This window comes from Aythya marila (genome assembly GCF_965140915.1).
Source record: "Aythya marila genome assembly, chromosome: 2".
Lineage (NCBI taxonomy): Eukaryota > Metazoa > Chordata > Aves > Anseriformes > Anatidae > Aythya > Aythya marila.
Genome location: NC_139043.1, coordinates 150,299,980 through 150,323,533, shown reverse-complemented (window position 1 = coordinate 150,323,533; position 23,554 = coordinate 150,299,980). Strand labels below are relative to the sequence as shown.

The 23,554-nt window shown below is 37.9% G+C and overlaps 1 long non-coding RNA gene across 1 annotated transcript in view; it reads left to right on the top strand.

The window, feature by feature from the left end:
• Window positions 1-3,956: 3,956 nt before the first annotated feature.
• The window catches only part of LOC309874495, a 60,108-nt gene continuing 40,510 nt past the window's right edge, over window positions 3,957-23,554 (top strand). The window contains exon 1 of the long non-coding RNA XR_014316835.1: window positions 3,957-3,973. This is a non-coding gene — a long non-coding RNA (uncharacterized lncRNA). The remainder of the gene's footprint in view (window positions 3,974-23,554) is intronic.

The window sequence follows — 23,554 nt, the reverse complement described above, 5'->3', positions numbered from 1 at the left end:
AGCCTGGAAGAGATAAAATACGTCCCACACTTCTAGCTTACAGAAATTAGCAGGCTATGGATTTTAGGTCTACACTACCCACTTGATCCTAACCGTCTTTATGAATTAAATAAAACCTTCTGCTGGCTTTGTGAGGAAGCTTGTCATGAATAAAACATTTTAACTCATATTCTTGTAGCAAATCACTTGGAATGAGGATAAATATGAAGAGGATTGAAAAGCCTCTTTGTGATTGACACTAGCTGACCAATAATTTAGAAGACCCTCAGACAACATCTTCCCACAGAACTACTAAGTTCCTGTTAAAACATTGGAGTTTTATGTGCATTTGCAGTAGGGTTAGGATCATAGCATGTACTTACTCTTTGGGCTGATATAATGCTAGGAAGAAACACCCAGCCTTTTCATCCCATTCCCATGAAGAAAGATCTCTGCTCTTGCTTTTCCCTTCAGAGTCTGTGCCTATAACACGTCTCTACTGATACTGAGAAGACCAGTTTCTGTCATGGGGAAATATGATACAGAGGCTGTAGCAAGACTTGCCTCAAACAGGGCACTGGTTCCACCAATCAATATGGTAAGGATAACAAGCCCTGCTGTGAACAAGGAGATAAAAGTAGGAAATGTGAATGGTGCATGTTTTTTGCATGTTTTTTTTGGAACAGGAAAAGAAAAAAAAAAAAAAAGAAGAAAAAAAAAAAAGAAAAATTAGTCTAGAGTGGAATCAAGACAGACATGTTTTCCAGCAAAGATGTGAAAAATTGAAAATCAGTACTCATCAAAAATATTTCATTAAAAGGCAAACTTCAGTTCATCTTAAAAGCATCTTCTACATTGTTAGAGGAAGCCATTTCTATTTTGGATTGGCACCTCATGCTGCTGCATATTTTTAATGGTGGTTACAGAGCAAACGCACACAGCAGGTCTCTCTCTGCTGACTTGGCACTTGTTGGATCCCCCTGGATCCATAAGCGCAGTTCTTATTCATCAGTCCTGCACACAAACGATTGTGTGCAGCAGAGCTCAGCCTTCACAGAAAACAATAAATGCTTTTGAAATTGTGTTGCTTCAGTCTGAATGCTCGTTAGATAAGTCTGCTCTGGAGCCAAGGGACACTTAATGATAGTCTCACATAGGTTTGATATTCTCTTTTAGCTATATAAAGTAAATTTTAGGTTTTGTGCAAGGTCTCAGATTAACTGCTGTGGAGAATGGTGTCTTCATTCTCTCCACGGAGATCTGTTGAGACAGCAAAGAAAATTTTCTTCCAGTACCTTATTCTGGAGTGAAGTTTCTATCGGTTTCTTTGACTTTTTGTGGCCCAATCAATTCATGCATTGCACTTCTGTGGCAGAAGAAATATTCTGACTTTTGATCTGGTGAAGCTTTTCATTTAAAAACAACAGAACTTATGTACTTCCATGAAGACGTCAGTATTCATTAGAAAATAATGACTTCTCAGGGCAATAGTAAAAGTCTAAATTGCCCTGTCTTAACCTGTATATAACACTCCTAACAGCAGCTTGTGTACTTACAAAAAACAGGTTGATGTTTATTCTTCCTTTTAAACTGAACTAATCCTTAGGGAACATGGAAATGGTTTATTGTTCATCAACCTCATGTGACGTAGCTCTAGCTGGAGTATCACAGATACCAATCTCACCGATTCTGTGTGACGTACTGTTAATGAATCCCTTCCCTCTCTACTTACTCTGTCTGTGAGTGTACTTCAGGTGTTGATTTGTTAGTTGCCATCATCTGCATTATTTCAACAAAGAGCTTTTTCTTCTAGATAATAAAGTGGTTACAGATTCTAAAGTCAATTATAGCCCTGCATATGAAATAGTTAACAACAATAACAACAACAACAAACAGTTAATTTAAAGTGTAGCTCTGAACATAATTTACAGCATACTTTATGTATTTAGATTGACTGCATCTTGGGATGCTTAAATCTGAAACAGATGGTCAGGTGATTTGAAAATCAGTCAAGGAAATCTGGAAATTAGCTCAGAGCCACATGAAGGAATATTTGCTAGATTGAAAACTGAAAAAAAGATGGGGTTGTTGATTGGACTAGAGGGTAAATGGGAATACAATAGACGGTTGGTTTCCTAGACTGAAAGAATCATTTTGGGGGTTATGAAAATGATATTCACCATGATACATGCTTAGGAAAAGATAGACGCATTCTGACAGGCAATGCTTAGTTGCAGGCAGCATAAAATTGGTGCCAATATAGAAACAGGAAATGTATCTTATAAATAAACATGACTAAATGTATGAAGACTCCAGGAATGTGAAGTGACAGTTAAAGTGGCACCTTGTGGTTCATCAGATTTGATCCCACTGTGTCAATGTCACAGTGGCAGCTGGTATCAAGAATCGCTGGTAGGGAAGAGGATAATAAGCTGCTCTCCTCATCCTTGCCATCTTTCCTAACCAAGTTATTCATATGTATGGGGGGTTGAAACTGGGACAGTAGTTTTGAAAAGGAGGGAGCAGATAAAAGAAGGGATGTCTAGGTTCACTATTCTCAGATCATGCCCTCAAGGAAAAAAAATAAATAAATAAAATAAAAAAGTTAAGATGTTTCAGCAGAAGGTAAGGAAGAAGAAAATAACACTTATCCATCCATAGGAACACCATTTCTTTTTTGAATTCTGATCTATTCTCTCTCGTCCAGCCCTGCCCTAAAATAACCCTGTTTTGTGTTGTACATGCAGCATAATTGACCTGTGCAGTTGGCAGTGACAGAATGTGGCTTCAAACCCCTTCAAGCAGAGTCAAGTCTCCTCTAAGCTAGCTGAGGGCTTTCAGCCATTTAGTTATGGGGTGAAGAAAGTGAGCAGCAACACCTTCTCCTTCTCCCATTTGGTGTCTGAGTCTCCTCAGGCTATGTGTGGGGCACCTACTACACTTCATCTGGATGCTGAGCTCACACAATGAGACTATGAATGGAGGCACAAGAGTTTTGTGAAACATACTAGCTGGAGAAGGTGATAGTCATCAGGTACAGCCCTACTAACAAGGAGCTACCCACCAATACCGATGATGCCTTTTGGCTAACTCCACCAGATGAGTCAGAATTGCTTTCTTTACTGATGGATTTTATTTTGGTCTAGGAGACCCTCATGTCTTACTTGTTCAGTCCATGCACTATACCATACTTTTCCTTATACACCACAGAGAAACTCCTGTGCAAGCACATTGTGAACACAGCTTAATGTTTGACATTAGCTTGTCAAAACCTTAGGTGGTGCACATGCCTTTCAGGATACAAGGAATACTGATAACCCAAGATAATAAGGAGCCTTCTAAAAACTTTCCATGGATTGTCAATAGCCACATGAAATGGAGACAGGTTGAAAAGACATTTATTTCCAGCCATATCTGGAGACTGGCACTTCTAACTGTATGTTAGCTACAGGACTTTGCAGAAATGTCAGCACAGGGCATGAATCTAGGTGAAAGACACTTCTCTCCTCAAAGGTGGTATCCCTAACACTCGTACCTACACACTCTCAAGCACCAGCAACTGATTATTTAATGTCTTTTCATGAGTGCTTTATTTATATTAAAAGTGGGAACGCAACTGTTGAAAACATGCAAGTCAACTTTTCATTCTCTTCAAAGGCTATTAATTTTATTACAATATATACGTGGCATTTGTACATATTTATCAATATTTGAAATGAAGTCAGTAAATTTTCCTGTATATGCATGTATATTTATAACTTAAGCAAAAATATGCCATTTCCATGTTCTTATCTGCAGTGAAATAGCCTGTGAGCAAATTCCACTTTCTTTTTACTGTTTACTCAGCACAGTGAAAGAATATATTGATGGCTAAGTTTCAGTCTTTCTTCTCTACAGTTTAAGAAAATGGATGCCTACTCTTACTAATCTTGAGTATTTTCCACGTTGTCCTATAAATTGTCACTGCAGCTCTGACCTTCTTGTAAATGTAAAGGTAAAAAGAATTTGACATATTTATTTACAGCCATTTCCAAAACAGCTGTGCATCCACATGCTCCCCATAAGAGTTTTCTGTTCTGTAGGTGTTTCAATCATAAAACAATGCAGCTGGCATATAAAAACAGATCCATTTCAATAGCTGAATTTCTTAATAGGATGACTGAAGCCATTACTAAAGCCTATGTTGTAGATCTTACTCCCATTAATCTTTTCCTTACTGTCCTTTAGTCACGAGTTGTGCTGCTGACTTCATCTGAAACTGTAAATATGAAACAGCATACCATATCACATCATTCCCATTTCTTTTATTCATTTATCTGCTGCTGGCATGTGAAAGACCCTACATAATTGGTCAGTTTGTTAATGAATGAATAGTGTAGACCTGGAAGCAGCCTGGTGTAGACCTGGAAGCAGCCTGGCCCATCCAGAGCTGTGAAGTCTTGGGTTCTGACCTGGGTCCTTTGGCATCAAGACTTATCAGCTCACTGGAAGAATGTAGGTAGTCCCACCGAGTAAAAAAAAAAGATTGATGGCTTGATCCTCTGAAGCTTTCACTGCTGTGAAGACCACATGTGCTGAAACACACGGGAGAACCCACTGTTGCAAAGCTTTTAAATTGTTCTTATCTTCATAGCTCAGCCACATGAGAATACTTTAGGCCCTGAAATAGGAGAAAGCAGAACCTCTGTCTAGAATGTGTTTTTAATAATTTCTTAGGTCAGATGTCCAGCTAACTATGTTATGGGCTAATTAGCATCCCTAAACATAAAGAGATCATTTATACAAATTGGTGAGATAGAATAGAAGGAAAACAAAATAAATGTATGAGACCATTGCTCTCATACAGCATGACAGAGAACTACCTGTTACTACCAAAAGTTAAAGTGGAAAATAAATAGCCTAGGGACAATTCATGTCCCTCATAATAGACACTTATCACTTGCATGATACCCAGAGCCACCAACTAGGCTTAGAATAAAAACAGGTGGCCTTAATCAACATGAGATGAAGTTGATGCCAACTTATATGAGATGGACTATCCACAAATCACCCTCAGCCTCTCAAATGGCCAAGTGCTAAAGATCATCTGTGCCACTGTGAAAACTTTACCCATATAACCCTTTCCCCAATATCAAGGCTACTGTCTTCTCTTTATAGTAACAGCTTACCAAACTAAAGAAATTTGGGGTTTTGAGCATTGATTTCAGAGGATTTCATCTGTATTTTAATGCTTGCACAGGCCCAAGGCTCACGCTTAGACCCAAATCCCACTACTGTTGACATTTGCCAACATGATGGCTAATGCCATGAAGGATGCCAGCTGGCTTGTCAGGATGGATAGATGACTAGGAGCTCTTGGTCAAGCTCATATTCCACTGCATCAGGCAGAAGGATCACAACTGTGGGCTCACAACTAGGCACAATATCAAAGAGAGTGTAGCAGTACTCTGAGAGTTACATGGGATTAGCTTTGTGTCTAAATGACTGCCTAGAGACAATCATCTTGAGGAAAGACTACCACAAACCTCACCAGCTATTGCTACAGCTGCAAAGTCCATGTTTCTGCTTTGCCTTCACTAAGATAAATACTCAGCAATGTGTGTTGAAACCAGTGAAGAATGGCTTCTCAAAAGAGGCACTTCACTCACTGCTGCAGAGAGGATGAAAGAGCAAACTGTGAATGTCAGGAGCTGGTCAGATCTCTTCATGCATGATCAGAGAATGCACAAGCCCTCCTGTGCTACTTATGCAATTCTTGGAGAAGATGGGCTGAGGACAAGGTGTATTATTGTAGCATTCTAAAGTGCATCAATTACATGTCAGATTTATTTTTATTTTTTTTTAACTTAGAAAAAAATGTCAAATACATTTTTGTTTAACATAATAAATAATTTCAACATAATAAAAAGGTTATAAGAATTAGGATAAGGACAATACTTGATTTATAAAATGCCTAATAATTTCAGATGGGAAGTTACGAACCTATACTTTTAACCCAGTATAGAAACAGTAAAGAAGAATCTTTTTTTTTAATGACTTCAGTCTTGAACATATTTTACCACCAATACAAATCTGTTCTTGGGTAAATTGCTCATTGTAGAGATTTCTGGTTTCCTGGCAATTAAACAAGAAAATAATAGTTATTTTTACAGTTAACAATTACTGCTACTGACAATAATTATCATAATGCTTTATCAGTAAAAATCATTCTGATTTAGGCAGAAGCACCAAATTGTCAACAAGACAAATTTTCTCAAAATGAAATTAGTTTTAGAAAGTATTTTATTTTCATATGATTCAATGAAATAGAAGAAGTGTATATGCCAAACTGATGATTAGACTATAAAAAGTCTCAACAATTCATATGTAATAACATGCATTTATTTATAAGGTTACAAAGCCTGAAAAGTTCTTAGTGTTACAGACTAGATACTTGAGAGTGAACATAAGGCTGTCTGGATCACAGTGTCCTTTTAGTAATTTATGATTAAATCATGCTACAGATAGCAAATAAGGCTTTTATTACTGGAAAATTATTTCATCTAGCACATAAAATTGCTAGAAAATTCCTTTCTTAATTACAAATTTTACTCAGTTCTTTGATACTATCATGCAAATTTTTCCTCAGAAGAATGAGCATTGAAAAAATAAATTAGAAAAAAATATATCACAGGTTTATGAGCTTGAAAGAACTGTTACATTTTACATTTTTCATAAACGCACTGTAGGTGTAAGCTAAGGAAAAGAAGTGAAAGATCACAGATTCAGATATGTCAGACTGCTGTCATTTGCTTCAATGTAAAATGATCTTGTGGTTAAAAATAAACTGGGCCGCATGAAGGCCACATTCTCTAACAGTCGATCTATGGGTCTTGGATTAAGTCCCAAAAAATCAGCCTGCCTCAATACTAGTGTTATTCTCCTTTAAGGAATATCATGTAATACTTTCATGCTATGGTTAAATATAAACATTAAACAAATTTAGAGCACATCAGGATGGGACTAAAAATATTTATTAAAGTACCTATATTTCTCAGAGCAGAGTGGAACTTAGTCAAGCTCCAGATTCTCCGCTACTCTGTTAATAGGGTTAACCCACTCTCAGTTGGTAGAAGTGAATTAAAGAAATAAAAAAGGTTTTCTTGATGCCCTACAATATTGTGGGGAATAAAAAAGAAGATCAACAGATGTAGTTCCTCAACATCCCGATATGCTAGAGTAGCTTTATAAAGGAGGAAGACACCTTTTTTTTTCTTTATCCCTTCATTTGTTGCTGTTGCCATCTAGTGTTTCTTAGGGGGCTGCTGGGAATAATGTTGACTTCTGCCCAGTTTTGTCATCTCTCTTTTAATCCAGTTCCATCACACTTAGTTTTTCAGATATGTTGAAATGATCCTTCTGTCCACACCTTTTTCACAACACCTTCCGCGAGCTTCCCTATGAATAAAAATAAACCCAGTTGACATCAAGCCATAATTTGCATGAGCTAGTTTTGCCAAATTCTGGAGAATTTGCTTGGGATGCATTCCAACACACAAGAAGTTGAGAAAAAGCATCTCAAGGTCAGCACAAAGAAGGAGTGTGTAAGAAAGAGAGGAGTAACCAGACTCATCATCAGGATGTCTCATATGACAAACAGAATAGCAAAAACCCTGCCACTTGCACAACTTTGTTCTGTAACTCATGCTCTGGGTGGTCAGTGCAGCAATACACACTTGTTTGCATGACTGACTCATGTCCTCACACCTGCTACTGCTGACATGGTCTCTGCCCTTGCAGCCCTGGCTGTTTGTGGCTGCAGGTCACAAGTTTGGATATTTTGTACATTCTGTGCCTGTTGTCATGAGAGGCATGCTGGAAATCTACCCTGCACAGCATATTATAGCTGACAGGCTGGTCACAGATGTGTTGCCATTTCTGCTGCTCAGGAGCTCCTTACAAGATTGTACTTATTCTGTGCTGTAGTCAAGAAGGCTTTTGTTAGTGTCCTGTACTGTGCTGAGGCATTAAATGAAATGTTTCTACTGAATTTCAAGACATATGGCAAGATCCCACTGGCTATATTACATATAGGAACATAAGCTGTCATTCATAGATCTTTCATTTCAAAAAGTTACTCCATGTAGTAACCTGCCAACAAAAGAATCTGTTATGGTAAATGTGTTTGGTTTCTGGTCTTCTTTCATCTGTGTATGGGGTCCTGCCCTACAGCATCCTCATATGGTGGTACCTTGAAAGCATGTCTGTATTCCCTCATTGTTATTTCAGAGAAGTGGGTCACATCTTGCGCAGATTAGGACCATGAAGGCAATTACCTTTCATAGAATCATAGAATCATAGAGTATCCTGAGTTGGAAGGGACCCTTAAGGATCATCAAGTCCAACTCTTGACACCGCACAGGTCTACCCAAAAGTTCAGACCATGTGCATAAGTTCACAGTCCAATCTCTTCTTCTCTTTAATTGCATCCTACCAATATTGCATCTTCTCCTTCACCTTGGAAGTGCAAGCACTATTACTGGCACAGCTGTGATGTAGTCAGATACTCAATATGGCCTCACTTTTTGTTCTTTGCCTCCAACACATTATTAGCTCTATTCACATGCTTTGCTGCATCTGTAAGAAGAAAAAAAAAATCATTACAAGAACATGACAGCTTACTTTTGGTAACGTAGGAACAGATTGGCTTGTTCTTGTTTGGTTTGAAGTTGTCTTCCTTTGGCTTAATATTCATTATATAATTCTCAGCTGGTAAAACATTTTCAGCCAAACCTGCTTTATTGTACAAGGAACACTTCTGATTGTTCCTTTGCCCTGGTAACTCCTAAAGTGGGTACTCCCAGTTAAATCATCTCATCTCATGCACTAAACCTGGAGCTCCATAGCCAGAGCTGCCCCTCAATAAAGATGGAGTGTGTCCAGTTATGATCCAAGCAGTAAATCTGGTCAATAAGGTACAAGAGGAGATGTAAGAACAACTTCATTTTCCATAAAGCACTATGGAAATAGTGCTTAATACCCCACTTAATAACAGGTTCTGGTGTTTTCAAGGACATTGCTTTGACTATTGAGTTTTTGCCTTTTTTTTTTTTTTTTTTTTAATAAATAAATGAAGGTCATTGTTAGATTAGCAACACACACAGCAATTCATTTCTTTGATTTAATTCATACTGGTACCAGAAAGGAGGAAGTGCAGTGTGATAATGGGACTCCTCAAGAAAATAAATAAATAAATAGATAAGATTTTAAGAAACAGATGAGGTTTCCAAATCCTAATGATTTTTACTAATTATTTCTGTACCATCCTTGTTTGGACAACTCCCAGGGAATGCAGCCTTTAACTGTGGTATTTTGAACAGCAAGATGGACTTCTAGGGAAGTTTGTAGGAGCGAAAGTGGTTCAAAAGAAAGTGGCAGCTATGGAATTTTTCTTAGATAAGATAGAAAATCACATCAATAAATGACTTGCTGCTGGTGAGCAAAGTTAAAAGAGCAGCTCCCCTCCTTGAGTTTTCTTTCTTGTCCAAGTAATTAATGTATTATTAGCCTCAGAAAAGGAGTGGGTAACCTTGTCTCTTACTAAGAGCAACCTTGCTAACATTTACCTTACCTTGGAAAAAACTAACACTTTTTATTTCTTTAGCACATTTCACCACAAAAGGACAGAGTTGGCAGTCGTTATTGCAAGCAATACGTAGAGCAAAATCCTGATGCACCTTTGAAGGGAAAATGTTTTGGCTAGGGCATAGCGGTTAATTAATATTTTTTTGTTCACAGCACTACAGCTCCCTAGCCAAGGTCAGGGCTGCATTGTGCTGAGCACTATGTAGATTCACAGAAGGAGCAAGTTGCTGCTCAAAGCTCAATAGAAAGAAATGATAAAAAGCTAGAGGGCAAAATGGGAGCTCAGTGAAAGTAGGTGTAAAAAATAGCACTTGTCACATGAGTTGCTAGGGTTCTGCCCAACTTGTCATGCTCACAAAACCTATCAGGTAACACAAAATTCAGTGATTTTAGGCTATACTCTAAAGGGGAGAGGTGTAATATCAACTTCATTATCCTCCTGAAAGAGTGGTGGATAGCTATAGTCAGAAATCAGTTGGAGAGTACAACTGAACTAAGTGAACTTTTTGGCTTTTGCAAAGCTGAATGCTGCATTTTTATTCAAAACAGAACAATCTAAGTTGCATGTGTAGGAAATGCATGGTTTCCTCAGAGTGAGTGTTACCATGCTGAAACACTGGCCTGAATCAAAATGAGTTTTGCAAGCAATATTGAAATGGAGATTCTTATATAATGTATATCTCTGGGAATCTGGGTATACGTGGGTAATGAATGTAATACAATTTTAATGAGAATTTCATTTTATGACTCAGGATACAAGAAGACATAACTTCTCCTAATATAATTACCTTTGATTAATCTGTGGGAGTTATTAATTTCAGACAAAAGTTTTGCTTTTTCAAATGTCCAGACTAATGAAATTACTCTTATTAGTCTGGGGGTAGATGATGACACAGATATAATAGGCACTGAAACAGATGTATTGGACAGCTTACTGGAAATTGAAATTACAGCAAATGAATATTGCACATTGACCCATGAGCACAGCGGCCACTTTTCCAACAAGAATTCTTTTATCTCCCCTCTGTTAGTACTCTTAACATACATGCAACACAATCTACTTTAAGCTATTACCAAGCACCTCTCTGAAACACAAAGCAGGAATGAGAAGGAAGGACTATTAAAGGAACAAAAGTATTCCACCCAGGCATATTACCATTATAATTTATATTCTGTATTCTGATAGTGGCCAAGAGGGTGAAAGAAAATTGGACTCCATTATGGGAGGAGTTGTTCAGACTCTCAAGAAAACAGTCTGAGCCCAGAAGAATTCAAAATCTTATTTCCAGCAAACCAAACAAATGAATACAAGAAACAGTAGTAGGGAATCCAAAAAGAGCTTATGAGGGAGCCTGTATTAAGGAATGATATAGTGAAGGATGTTACAACTGTTTAATCTGTTTGCTTCCAACCTGCTCTGTCTTGCTACACATCCCTTCTGTTAAAAATGTCCAGGAAGTAAAGCTACTTGTCTGCCTTGAACTGATGGATATTCCTTGTTTGAGGTGATGCCTTTTGAACTGAGGAGAATTTCTGACCCTCATGGGAGCATCCCAAACAATGTAGCTGGATTACAGAGCAGAAGCAGACCAGCAGTGAACCTGAAGCACAGACAGAGACTGGTAAACTTCTAAAGAACAAGAAAAAGAAAAAAAAAAAAAAAAAAAAGAAAAAGAAAAAAAGACTTTCCGTAGTCCAAGTGCATCCGACTCCTGTCGTACCCAGTGAGGTACCGTAAATTACCGAACTGAACCCAATGCTATAAGAACCAGAGCTGGAAAAGAGGGGGAATCTGAGTGCAAATCCATTTATTTTTATTTTACCTAACAGATTTTTTTATTTGAATGTTCATTTAAAAATTCTACTTTAGAAGCTATTTCTTGCTTGTGTTTCCATAAGGCCATCTGTGATGACGGAGAGCCTGTTTGGTATCTGTGGTGTGCTCTCCATCCAACTCAGAGCTCTGACTTACTTCAGGTACTGGCACAGCCATGTTCATAGCTATATCAGCTGTAAAGCAAATGATAAAGTCTACAAATAATAAGAATCAGAATTTCAGATTGCTTGTGCCATACTCCATACCAATGCATAAGAAATCCAATTAATTTGACATATTTCATATGCAGGAGGAGCAAAGTACGTGGTTAGAGGATGAAAGCCTACACAAAAAGTTACTAAATGAATTTATCTCTGAGAAAAAAGAAAAAAAAAGTTATAATTTGAAGTCCTCACTTAAACAAAGTTTGCGCTGATTTTCAACAAGTTCGCCTATAAAGGGCTAGGAGAAAATCAACTATTATTAATACTTGCAAAGGTACTAAAATAAAATATTATGAAAGATTATTGCTTATATCTAAATGTAAAATAATTTCCGTACATATTCGTACTTTGGGGCACAAACATTATGAATGTGTCTTCTCTTTCAGGCATTATTTTTCCTCCAGCATGTTTACCGTTATCTTTCCATATTTATCATTGCTAGCAAAGTCTGTCTCCAGTTGTGTCTGCATTTCTGAACGTCCTACATGCAATATATTAGGTGAAGACAATATATGAGCAATTTCCTTGCTTTCTTTCTGTATTTCATACTGGAAGCCTTCCTTTGAAGTCTTTACCAAAACCACAAGATATTTTATTTATTTATTTATTTATTTATTTATTTATTTATTTATTTTTGTTAGATTCTCCTTATAATTGTACTTCACTTATTTTTAAGTCAACTAACTTCCAATTACTTATGTAGGTGTTTATACGCCAACAAACTTATAAGTCAATTTCTCCTTGAAGTTGCTGGGAAGGGAGCCAAAATATAGCTTTGTGTAGAGTGCTATGTCTTGCCCACCTGACATATCAAAGCTGAGCTTTGGAAGAAACCCTCTCATTTTGGGCTCAAGAGTACCTGGAGACTAGCACATGGTAGAAACAGGGCAATGACTGTATTGGAGCTCCTATGACCTTGGTTTAATTTCTAGATGCTTTCTGTGACCTTTTGTATAGGTTTTGGTACATTATTTAATAACTGTTTGTCACTGGTCCCCTTTACAAAATGCGACTAATGCAACACTCAAAGGCCAATCCTTTGAGTTCATTTTGTCTCAGGAGGTAATACACTCTTCAGAGGGGGATCCCCACTCCTTGAATGACAGTGAGGTTTTGCTCATAATTCTAAATGTTCTTGTAAGACAAATTATTAACACAAAAGCCAGATAATCCCTTTCACCCTTTTAGAGAGGAACATTCTGGGGCCTTGATTTGTACTGTTCTTATAGGCATCTACAATAAAGATTAAAATAACCATCCTACTTGAAAATTGCAAGAATCTTACACTTCTAATACTTCCCTAAAAAATACCTCACTGTCACCTCCTGTCTTTTAATTATGTGGCCTTGTTAAGCATTAAAACAAATATCATTTACTTACTTAGGCATTCCTATTATCAGTGATTCACATGTACCTCACAACTTTGTGATACAGGCAGTTTTGCATTTTCCTTGTCAGCCTAGAAGTAAGCATTCTATAGAACAATCCTACTCTGTTTCCCAAATTACAGCACAGTAATTGGCTCGTAGCTCCTAGTCACGAATGAGTTTTTGTATCTCCTACTTTGTTTTCTTCTCTCTTTCATTTCTATATCTACATCTTCATTTTAAGTTAAGAGCTGAAGAATTATTCAGCAGCACAAACCAACAATTTCTCTTCCCTGTAAAACTTTCTTTGCCATTTTAGCACATTACTAAAGATGTCAGAAAATGTGTGCATTAAAGACTGTATGTACAGGAAGCCAAATTTTAAAACTACATTGCAGAATCTACCAAGTGAACTTAGCTGCAAAGCATATAGATAGTAGAATGCTGAAACGCATGATAAAATATACTGCCTTTTAGATAACACACGGATAAGGGTGGCCCAAAGGCTAACTGAAGATGATCCCCAATTATAACAAAGCACCATTCTGTATTAGTGATACTAATGAGCAATGAAATTAGACAGTGAAGCTCAAATGAAAATGATGATATACATCTACAAATCTCATTATTCAAGTGGTATGGAACATTCAACATAGAAACAGATCTGACAGTAAGAGTATTAATTTATCTTTAAGTTTTCCCTTCACATTAAAACTTTTGCACATCTTGATTTCTTGAAGACATCCTGAAATGCATAATTGGCAGCATGCCGCTGAATGTGTAATGCCTCTTGTGGTAAAAGGTATATAATTCTGTGTCCCATGTTGTCTCTGCATCATAAAATTAGCCAAGAATTATGTATTTCAAAGCAAGGGACTGAGCTCCAGCATATCGAAGCCATCTGCTGAACGAATCAGACAAAAACTGCCACAGTCACCAAACCACTAGATACTGCCAGCTTTACCTAAAAGGAAACACAACATGTCACACTAGTCTGACATTCCCTGTTGTCAAAAAATATGACTTGCATACTGATCCAGCAACCATCTGAGCAGCTTTAAGCACAGAAATGGTTTAGACTGATTTTGTCAACTGGACTGAAATAGAGAAAAAGTCAAAAGACCTAGGATCAAAGTGTTCCAGCTCTAGTTTGTGGATCTGCTGTTCTCAGTAAAGGCCATTCATTTTGCATGGCCAGGTTCAGACAAAGGTCTCAAAGATGAAAACCTAAAATATGTAACAAATAAATCAACTTAAAAAAACAAAAAAAGTACTATTCTGTCAAGGCAGTCATCAACAAGGATCTGAAATAAAAGTGTAACATTGAAAAGACATTGCCTGGCTTCATTGTGACAAGTTTACAGAATTGGTTCTTTCAGTTTTGTCTACATTTTAGACTAGACAGGGCCAAAACATAGCAACAAAGCTGGTCCATACTCACCAATACTATTTAATGCCACAGTATTCCTGTGGCAGCTAGCACTTTTTCCCCAAGTATGTTCTGGGAATAGCATCAGCCAGGGACTCTCCTCATTATTCAGTATACATTAGGTTCACCCTGTTTGGGAGGAGTAGGGGAAGACAATTTATCTGGAGAGATCATAGAATCATAGAATAATTAAAAAGACCTCCAAGATCATCTGGTCCAACCATTTCCCTACCACCAATGTCACCCACTAAACCATGTCACTAAGCACCACTTCCAACCTTTTCTTGAACACCCCCAGGGACAGTAATGCTACCACCTCCCTGAGCAACCTGTTCCAATGCCCAACCACTCTTTCTGAGAAGAAATATCTCCTCATTTTCAACCTGAACCTCCTTTGGCACAACTTGAGGACATTTCCTCTTGTCCTAGATGTGAGCTATACCATGATGTCTGTTCTCTGATCCAAAAAACGGGCACCTACCTTAAAAGTAGGGATGTAGATTTTCTATCTATAATAGGAAGAGTCATCATACATGCAGTCCTTTATCATATTTAGTGGGATTGACATCCCTGATGACTTGTAGGTGAACTTTCCATGCAGCTGTGGATGCTGTAATGTGTAGGAGGGCAGTATCTCTGAGTTAAGGAAACTGTTTTCTTCCAGTTTTCAAGTCAGAGAAAAGAAAGATTCCTTACATTTCAAGAAGAAAATATTCTGTCTGCAAATCAGAAAAGAACTAAAGAATTTTCTGTCTTTATGCGCTGTTCCATTATTCCTGTATGTACTCTGGAAAACAGTGGGAAAGTGACCAAGCCCAGAAAAAGTTGCTTTGACATGGCACTGGCTTTCGTCTGCAACACAAAAGTTGTCCACTTTATTCCTAAAACAGTTGTGCTGGACTATTATCCTTTCTATTCTCCAAGCAACTGTTGAGCTTCCCAGTGGGAGTGTAATTTACCAAGTGATAGCATAGTAGCTTTGCTGTGTACTCCAAGGGGGAAAAAAAAATAAATAAATAAAATAAAAAAATCATAGAGAGGCACCACTGAGGGACACAAAGCAGCTGCAAGCAGAACCCTCCAAGCCAGGGGACTACTGAATTTCAGAGACATATCTGTAACTCTGAATGGTCCTGTCTTGTACTCTTAGAGCCTCTTGACATCACATCAGGCATCTTTCTTTTTTTTCTTTCTGTACTTCAAGATTTCTTCTTCTGCAGTTAACTCCTCTCATCGTGCCAGTAAAATAAAAGCAAGGAGCTATTGCCATACACCATATACTGCCAGCACTTTCTTCATTCTCTGCATTAAACCTTTAACCTCATGTCTCCATGTAGACTACAAATTCTTTGGGGCAAGGAGACCTTCTACCACTCAGTGTTCATTCAGTGTTTAGCATAAGATAACCATATCGTTCATTGGCTGTTAGACATGACTATAATAAACATAATTAATAATAATAACCTTTTTAGCAGTCCACCAATTACCAGAGATCAGAGGAAAACCTTGCAGGAAATGGAAGAGATGCCTGCCCTGTGATACTTTCTGTGCTGTTCTTAGTACAAATTAAGACCAAAAAGAAAATTGTTCATAATGAGCTCTAGATGAAAGTCTTTGCAGGGAGGAAAGTACTATACCAGAAACAGGGGGAAGGGCTCCTCCTGGCCTCATCATTGCTACAAGCCATTGGTCTTGGCCTGATTTTAATTTTGTCTTTTAGATGTTGACAGTAATTGTGGCACAAGAGCAGTTGAAATGGGCTATTGTTAGTGGTGAGCTCTTTCCTCATTTGCACAATTTGTTTGAAATCGGGATGACTTTATTTTTCCTCTGTGTTTTCTTATTCTTTCTGTCTCCCCAAACAGCTCCTGTGGTGTTCTTTATCTCCTTCCTACACACACTACTTCTTCCTCACTTCAGTCTCTCACTCAGCACCCCAAAATCATCACTCACACCCCCGCATGACACGCAGCCGTCCTCCTCTCCACTTTTTCTCACAAAAGCTCACGTATGCCTGCTCTGTGTATGGTGTTCCCAGGTGGTGATTAATGAGAGCTCTAGCTGGAGCTAGAAGCTGTGATGAGTGTCTATATAATAACAAACATTAGTGCAGGCGAGGGAGGGAGAAGCATGCGTATCTCTTCCCCAGGCTGCCAACACACTTACTATTTCATAGCAACTGTCTGCAAATCAGAGAAGACCTAAATAATTTTCTATCTTCATGTATTGCTCCAAACATGGAGTTACTGGACCTCACTTCAGGCAGAGACTCCTGAAGGTCCCGTTAGCTTCTGAGGTTCATGATAAACTACAGAAGAGCCAGGCCCATATCATATAGGTAGGAGAGGATCTGAACCTCCCATGCTTGGTTATTATGTTAACTCTGTAGAGATTGAAGGGATTTTCTTACTCTCCATTCAAATAACACAAGGGGAAAGCCAGTTAGGTTTTCTGGCTCTGATGGTGGTAACTAAGTGAGACTTCCCACTTTCTGATGTCAGCTTTCCACTAGAGGACGGACCCGAGGGGCTATGTCCTGAGGGTGTACAGAGGTCTCTGCTGTAAGCTACACACTAGTTCAAAACAAAAGACCTGCCACAAACACCCTCTTGCAAGTCTCCCCTAGTGATCTCATTCAATTTGCTTGTATTTCAGGTAGGAACCATTTAGGTCTTATCATTATGTGCTTTGTGGAAAACTGGGAAGTGTGCAAACAGAACAAGTGACATTTATTCTCTACTTCTGTGCTTTTAACCAAGAAGTTTAATGAGATACTGTGATTCGATAATGATTCAGGGAAGATTATCAGAGAGGCAAAGTGCAAAGAAAGATGTCCAAAGGAAACAACAATAACAACAGTGGCAACAGAAAACAAAACAAACAAACAAACAAACAAAAACAACTGTGATCCAAACTAAATATCCATTATGTATAATTTTATTCTGAGTTGGAGAGGAAAATTTTAGACTGCTGTGGGGCAACTACAAGAGAACAGCTGAGTTTCTGTATCATGAAGAAAAGCTTTCTTGCAGTTGCACTGATAATAATAAATTAAAAGTCATGATGTCAAGAAGCTTTTTCTATATAAATGTTATAGACTCAAACAGGACAAAATCACACAAAGAAACAGGATAAGGTAGTTTAGACTCTAGCTTGCATATTGAAAGTATTTTAGATGTACATGTTACATATATTTATACCTGCCATCAGAACAGGGAACAGCATACAGTAAAGCAGTTACACAGTGGAGAGCAGAGTGTATAACGAATGTCCAGACTCTGCCCTGGCTGATATCCCATCCAACCTGTACACAAATGAAGACAGAATGTGACCTAAAGCGCCAGCCGTTGTTCTGGATTGCCTTAATTTGACTACATTAGATCCTCTCACATCATTCCTAATCTTGTTTTCCTTTGTCTAAATTTGTCATATTTGTTCTTGGCCTCTGTTATCTTTGCAGTTTGCTCTCTTCTAGCTAACCATTATGCCTCCTCCTTTTCTTCCCCCAATTGTACTCACCGCTGACTATGGAATATAGATTTGAGATAAATGAGGAGCGAGCAGAGATCAGAATCTATTGTGCTCATTAAAGAAACTTTCTGACTGCTTTGCTTTTCAAGTAAATAGTGTATAACAAGCTGTATGCTGAAAGATGAAGATCCGGGTTAATGAAAGACCTTGTCCTGTTGTAAGAACAGTCAGCAAGATGATGAGTCATTGCTTTAGCCTCATACCAAGGGACATGTAGGTTAGCCTTATAGCCTTATAGCCTTATAGCCTTATATATCACATGCATACACATGCTCTACCCAGGCTGATCCTTAGAACAAAGCTGGAATCAAATTACATCCTGTTTGAAGAAGGGAATGATAGGATCACAGGGACCTGGCCTTATTATCCCAAATGCCATATCATTTTTTAATATGAATGCATCAGGGTCCATTCTGATTACATTTATGTTCTGCTCTTAATAATCTCATTATGAGATGACTGTAGAGGAAATCTTCCTGGACTTTTGGGGATCAGACACTCTCTGCATATCTACACAAAAGCTTCAGCTGTGGGGGTGTCATGAATGAAGTTAAACACTTCACTTTTAAGAGAGAAACAGCAGTGTATTTATTGATATGTTGTAGTGATCTAACACTTAAGACAGTGGCTTACCAAGGTACAAGATGGCAAGGTGCACTTGATTATTTACTGCACAGAGGACAGGGTAAGTCAGATGTGTCAGGGAGACCCTCCCATTGAGTCTTGAGATTCAGAGTGGACCCCCTAGTTTTCTAAACTCCTTGAACCAAAGAGATAAGGAGCCTAGCTGTGGCTGAATCCACTCCTAGTCCCAGACCTGGTTCACAGTTTATGTCTAAGGATTCTATGTGTACAATCGGTCTAAGATATAATCTTAGGCAAAGTTTAAGATATAATCTTACAAAGTTTAGCAAGCTATTAATACCAAGGACCTGTTGTGGCAAGGAATCTCTGGTGAGGAATAAGGGATTTCTGCAGAAGGCAAGACCTCAAGAGGCATCCCTACTTAAGGAGACATCTTTTTATGCAGTCTGTTGTCATGCAGGAGACCTTAAAGGGCTCTTGGCCTGCTCACTATTTATGGGGTAAGATGATGGACTAATAGTCATGTTATTTTTTTAGCACGTGCTCTGTTGGCCGTCAGCTGCTGAGCAAGATGCCTGCCTATCAGTTCCTCTAGCACCCAGCTTGATTCAATGTTGTGATCGCTATCTGCTGAGCAGGGCCTTGGGTGCAACAGCCAGTGTTTGAGCAAGGCAACGGCCAGACCAAAGGTGGGGGCAGTAGGGGTCCACTGTCACAGTGGACTGTGATTTTTCTGGTTTCTGGTCTTGAGATACCTGAGTATCACTCTGCTCCCTAAAAACAGTCTCTTGTTATGTCCAGCTCTTCAGCCTTCTAGAAGCAAGATACTTGCTGTAGCATCTATGAAGACAAGGCCTAGCTTGAGTCTGAAGGGAGGAAGAGAAAGTGAAATTTGGGAACATCGGGACATATCCAGAGAACTGGGCAGGGTCTCCTTTTCAAACATCAGCTACATTTTGTTGACGTTTAAAGACCTGGATGTACTGAGAACTGAGTTACCACCTCAATTAAAATGCTTTATTCCACAGAATGGCACTGCAAAATTGTTTATCTGGTTCAGACATTTTAGTCCAAGTCTGAAAAGTATGGCTTGTACTAAATAATTCCCTCACCAAGAGCTCCACTGGGCAAATGTCAGAATGCTTTTCTCTTGATAGCACTTTACAGGTATTTTAGAGCCTAAAATCATAGTTCTACAACTTTTATTTAGACACATCTCAGTTTGAAATCTGAATATGATAGAAACATTCTTTTCCAGGCAGATCATTCCAAAACTGAACTTCAGCCCAGCTGGAACATTTAGTTTCTCCCCACTGAGTTATATGATCTTTTTAATGGAAATGTCATCTCCACCTTAATTATTGCTGTACAAGAAGATGTTATAATATTCATGGCACCAAGTAAAAAATAGCTAGATGTAATATGTGTGAATATCTATTTTCTAAGATTATTGATCTCTGTGGTAGAGGCTTTTGGCAACATCCAGTTCTGGAATTTTTAAGAGTGAACTTCAAAGAAAAATAAATGGAAAGGCAAAGCCCTATTTAAGAGTCCAGCCTGGGAGAACAGAGGTGGTATTATTTCTTAGTATTTATCAGAATTGGGCATTGTAACTCTGCAAGTCTCTTCCCTAAGGTCTTGTACAGGATTTTTGTAAGTTTCTCCTATTACTCCAGTGTATATCTTTGGCAAACAAACATCTACTTTTACAAATTTCAAAGCTTCAATTCTGTTTCTTTTTTTCTTTATTATACCCCGTTTTCCTTAAAGACAAAGGCAGATAATGTTATTGAACATGTGTTGAATTGAAATAGAATCCTAATACTTATGGACTTTTTGTTTATACTTACAGGATAAATATTTATTTTTATAATAATTCTTCATTCTTTGAGCATTGCTGATTGCTGATTTTTTTCCTTACGGCTGACATATTTTTTTCTTCCTGCACTTCAGGCCCAGCATTTCTAATCTATCCTTCCTTTCTCTTTTCAGCTTTTAACATCATCATGCTACCCTTCAGTTCTCTATGGAAAAAAACAGTACAAGCTTTTCTCTCTCTCTCTCTCTCTCTCTCTCTTTTTTTTTTTTCTTTTTTTTTTTAATTTTTAAAATATCTCCCACCTCCTGAAAAATCAGCCAGAAGCAGTTAATAAAAACTAACATTGCCCTATAAAGACATTACTGTGTGAAATTGCTCACAAACACATCCTTTACTTTAAATTCCACTGCTGTAGAAGAATTCAAGCTTTATGAGTGTTTGGGGTTAACTGTATTTGTAATTTGAACATTTGAATGAAATTATCAAAAAGAGAGTAGTGTATGGAAAGGGAAGGAAAAGCAGCATAAAGGATCTATACTAATAGAGTCATCCTGCTGCAGTAAAAGTAAACCTGTTCCTACTTTTCTTGAAGCTTTATTAATCAGTTATTTGAATAAGCTATATCAGGAGCAGCATATTGAATCTTTTATTAAAAAGACACCACAGAGAAGCATCATTACATGAAATGACATAGAAGATTCTTATAGATAAATAAATATTAAAATCCAACATAGATGAATTACTATTTTCCAAGTATTGTACATGTTTACTTATCTTCACTTCTGTATACAGGGTTTAATCAGTCTAAACAGGGTTTAATAGGTAAGTTTTGCTTGGACACAATCTATAGAATTAGTTTTCAGACTTTTCCAGTTTCAGTAAAGGTCTAGGCTTTCTACTGGAGAAAACATAGATCTTTAAGATTAACTCTAAACTTGTAAACTAGAGGTTTGCTTCTTAGTTGAACACTTCATGAGTATTACATCAAGCCATCAGTTTCCTTGGAGTCTGAACACAGTCTAGTATAAAAGCTCATCAAACCTAAACAGTAGTTCATAACTAGTTGAAACTACTTTAAGTATTCAGCACTTACGAAAAAGTTAGAATTTTTCAAACTGCTGTTGGCATGTTCATCACCTAAAATCTGACCTTCCATAAGAAGACAAGAAAGCAAAATATCCTTTTTCTTATCCTGTGTGCTTTGTGCTTTTAACAACACTTTGGCACGTGTTTGCACTGTGAGGGCATCTTGGGTCACCAATCTATTGCCTAGTGTACTGAACAAAGGAAAAAAATAAACCCTAGCACAGATTTAACACAGGTATAACACAAAGTGTACTAGGTACGTGTTCTGGAAAGATAAAACAGGCAACAGGAGAGATGGCAGAATTGAATAATGGTGAATAGTCAGTACCCTGTACTGTCTGCTGGTAATTTGATTTCCCCTCTTGTCTGTGCAGATCTTCCAGCATTTCTAAAGAATAAGAAAATAGGATCACAAAAAACTGAAGAAGCTTACTGCAGATTCTTTTTAAGACATCTTATAGCCTAAAATACACTTACAAACAAAGCATAGGTCACATACATAAATATGTATGTAAAAGGGCATGTATACCTTCACATATGATTCGCAGAGAATCCTACCCCAAGGTGCTCAGTATCTGTAGACCAAAATGTATAATGTGCAGAGGAATTAACACTACAGATAAAGCAAGTTCTCAAAGAAAGGAGGTGTTCCAGTCACCTCTGTCTCTGCAACCCCAATTTATCATGTGATACAGTGATACAGTTATTTAATCATATACAGCTAGGTCTGTGTTATGTACTTTTTTTTTTTTTTCCCTTCTATTTTACTGATGAGAGCATGTAGACACACTCTCTTTTGGTTGTGCTTATACCTCCTGGACTGAAGCATCAGACCTGTGTATTTCTGCTTGAAATGCTGACAAATTGAATCATGATGAGCCACTGTCAGGAATTTCATTGCCTGGTTCCTGATGACTGCTGATGACATTCAAACATTGACTCTAGCAATAGGTGCTCAAATTGTTTTAAATCTCTAGCACTGCCTCCTTCTCACTTGAAATATAAATGGTCAGCTGAACTTTAGTGTAGAGATAATCAATAGGAATCAAGCAGAAGGAAGGAGGCTATAGCATAGTGCACGGATACTTCAAAAGAGGCAAAGTCAATATACTTATCTTTTCCTCACACCGCAAAAATTCCAACGTGCCTCATAGATATCAAAGTATTCTCCAACATGAATTAGTGTCTCCTACAGTGTAGCTCTTCACCTATTTGCTTGCTGGATGAGATTTTCAGTCATGCTTGTTTAGCCTTGGAAGTCAGGAGGCATGTACCTGCTCTGTAACACTCAGCATTTTCTGAAAATATTCAGATGATGTTTCAGGCACTATCACTGAAAAGAGAATTCTCCAAAACTGCAGACAGTTTTGAAGAATGTGATATGTATAAAAAATCCCGATGAACTGCTCTTGCTCTTTTTTTGTCAAAGTGGTGTATTTCTTGGGTGTGAAACACATCCTGTTATGTCAGGGTTTTTACTTTTTCCCCTCAAGTTCACTTTCCTACTGCACAAAGAAATTGATGTGTGAGAACTATTAACATGACTCCTTTCCTCCATTTTCAGGTATGATCATGTTTTCCATATGTACAGAGGCAAGAGTAGTCTTCAGTGGTTTCCCCAGGCCAAAGTTCTTTCTGCATTGAAGACATTAGAAAAAGCAGCTCACTTGTAAAACCTCAGGATGTACAGAAAAGAAGTAGACAAGAAAAGATAATGCCTTGAAAAGATTTGCCTTGACCAGGATGACAGATCCTTTTTTCTCATCTGTTATCTGTCCAGGAAGAATATTTTTAAACTACTTACTTTTGACAGTGATGTTTATTGATATTTTTTCCTGTTGCTGTGGAAGCAGACTACAGGTATTCCTTAGTATCCCAAATGCTGCTGAAATATGAGGTATCACTACACTACTCCCCTGCATGTTCCCTAGAGTTTTAAAGTTTAAATTCTGTCAGACAGCAATGAAAGACAGCTAAAGAGAACCTAAATTCCAACCAGAATGCATCTACATATTAATTGTGGTTTTGGGTTTGCTTTCATAGAACCACAGTGGTGCAGAGAAAAGAAGCTTTTCATAATATACCTTATGTGCC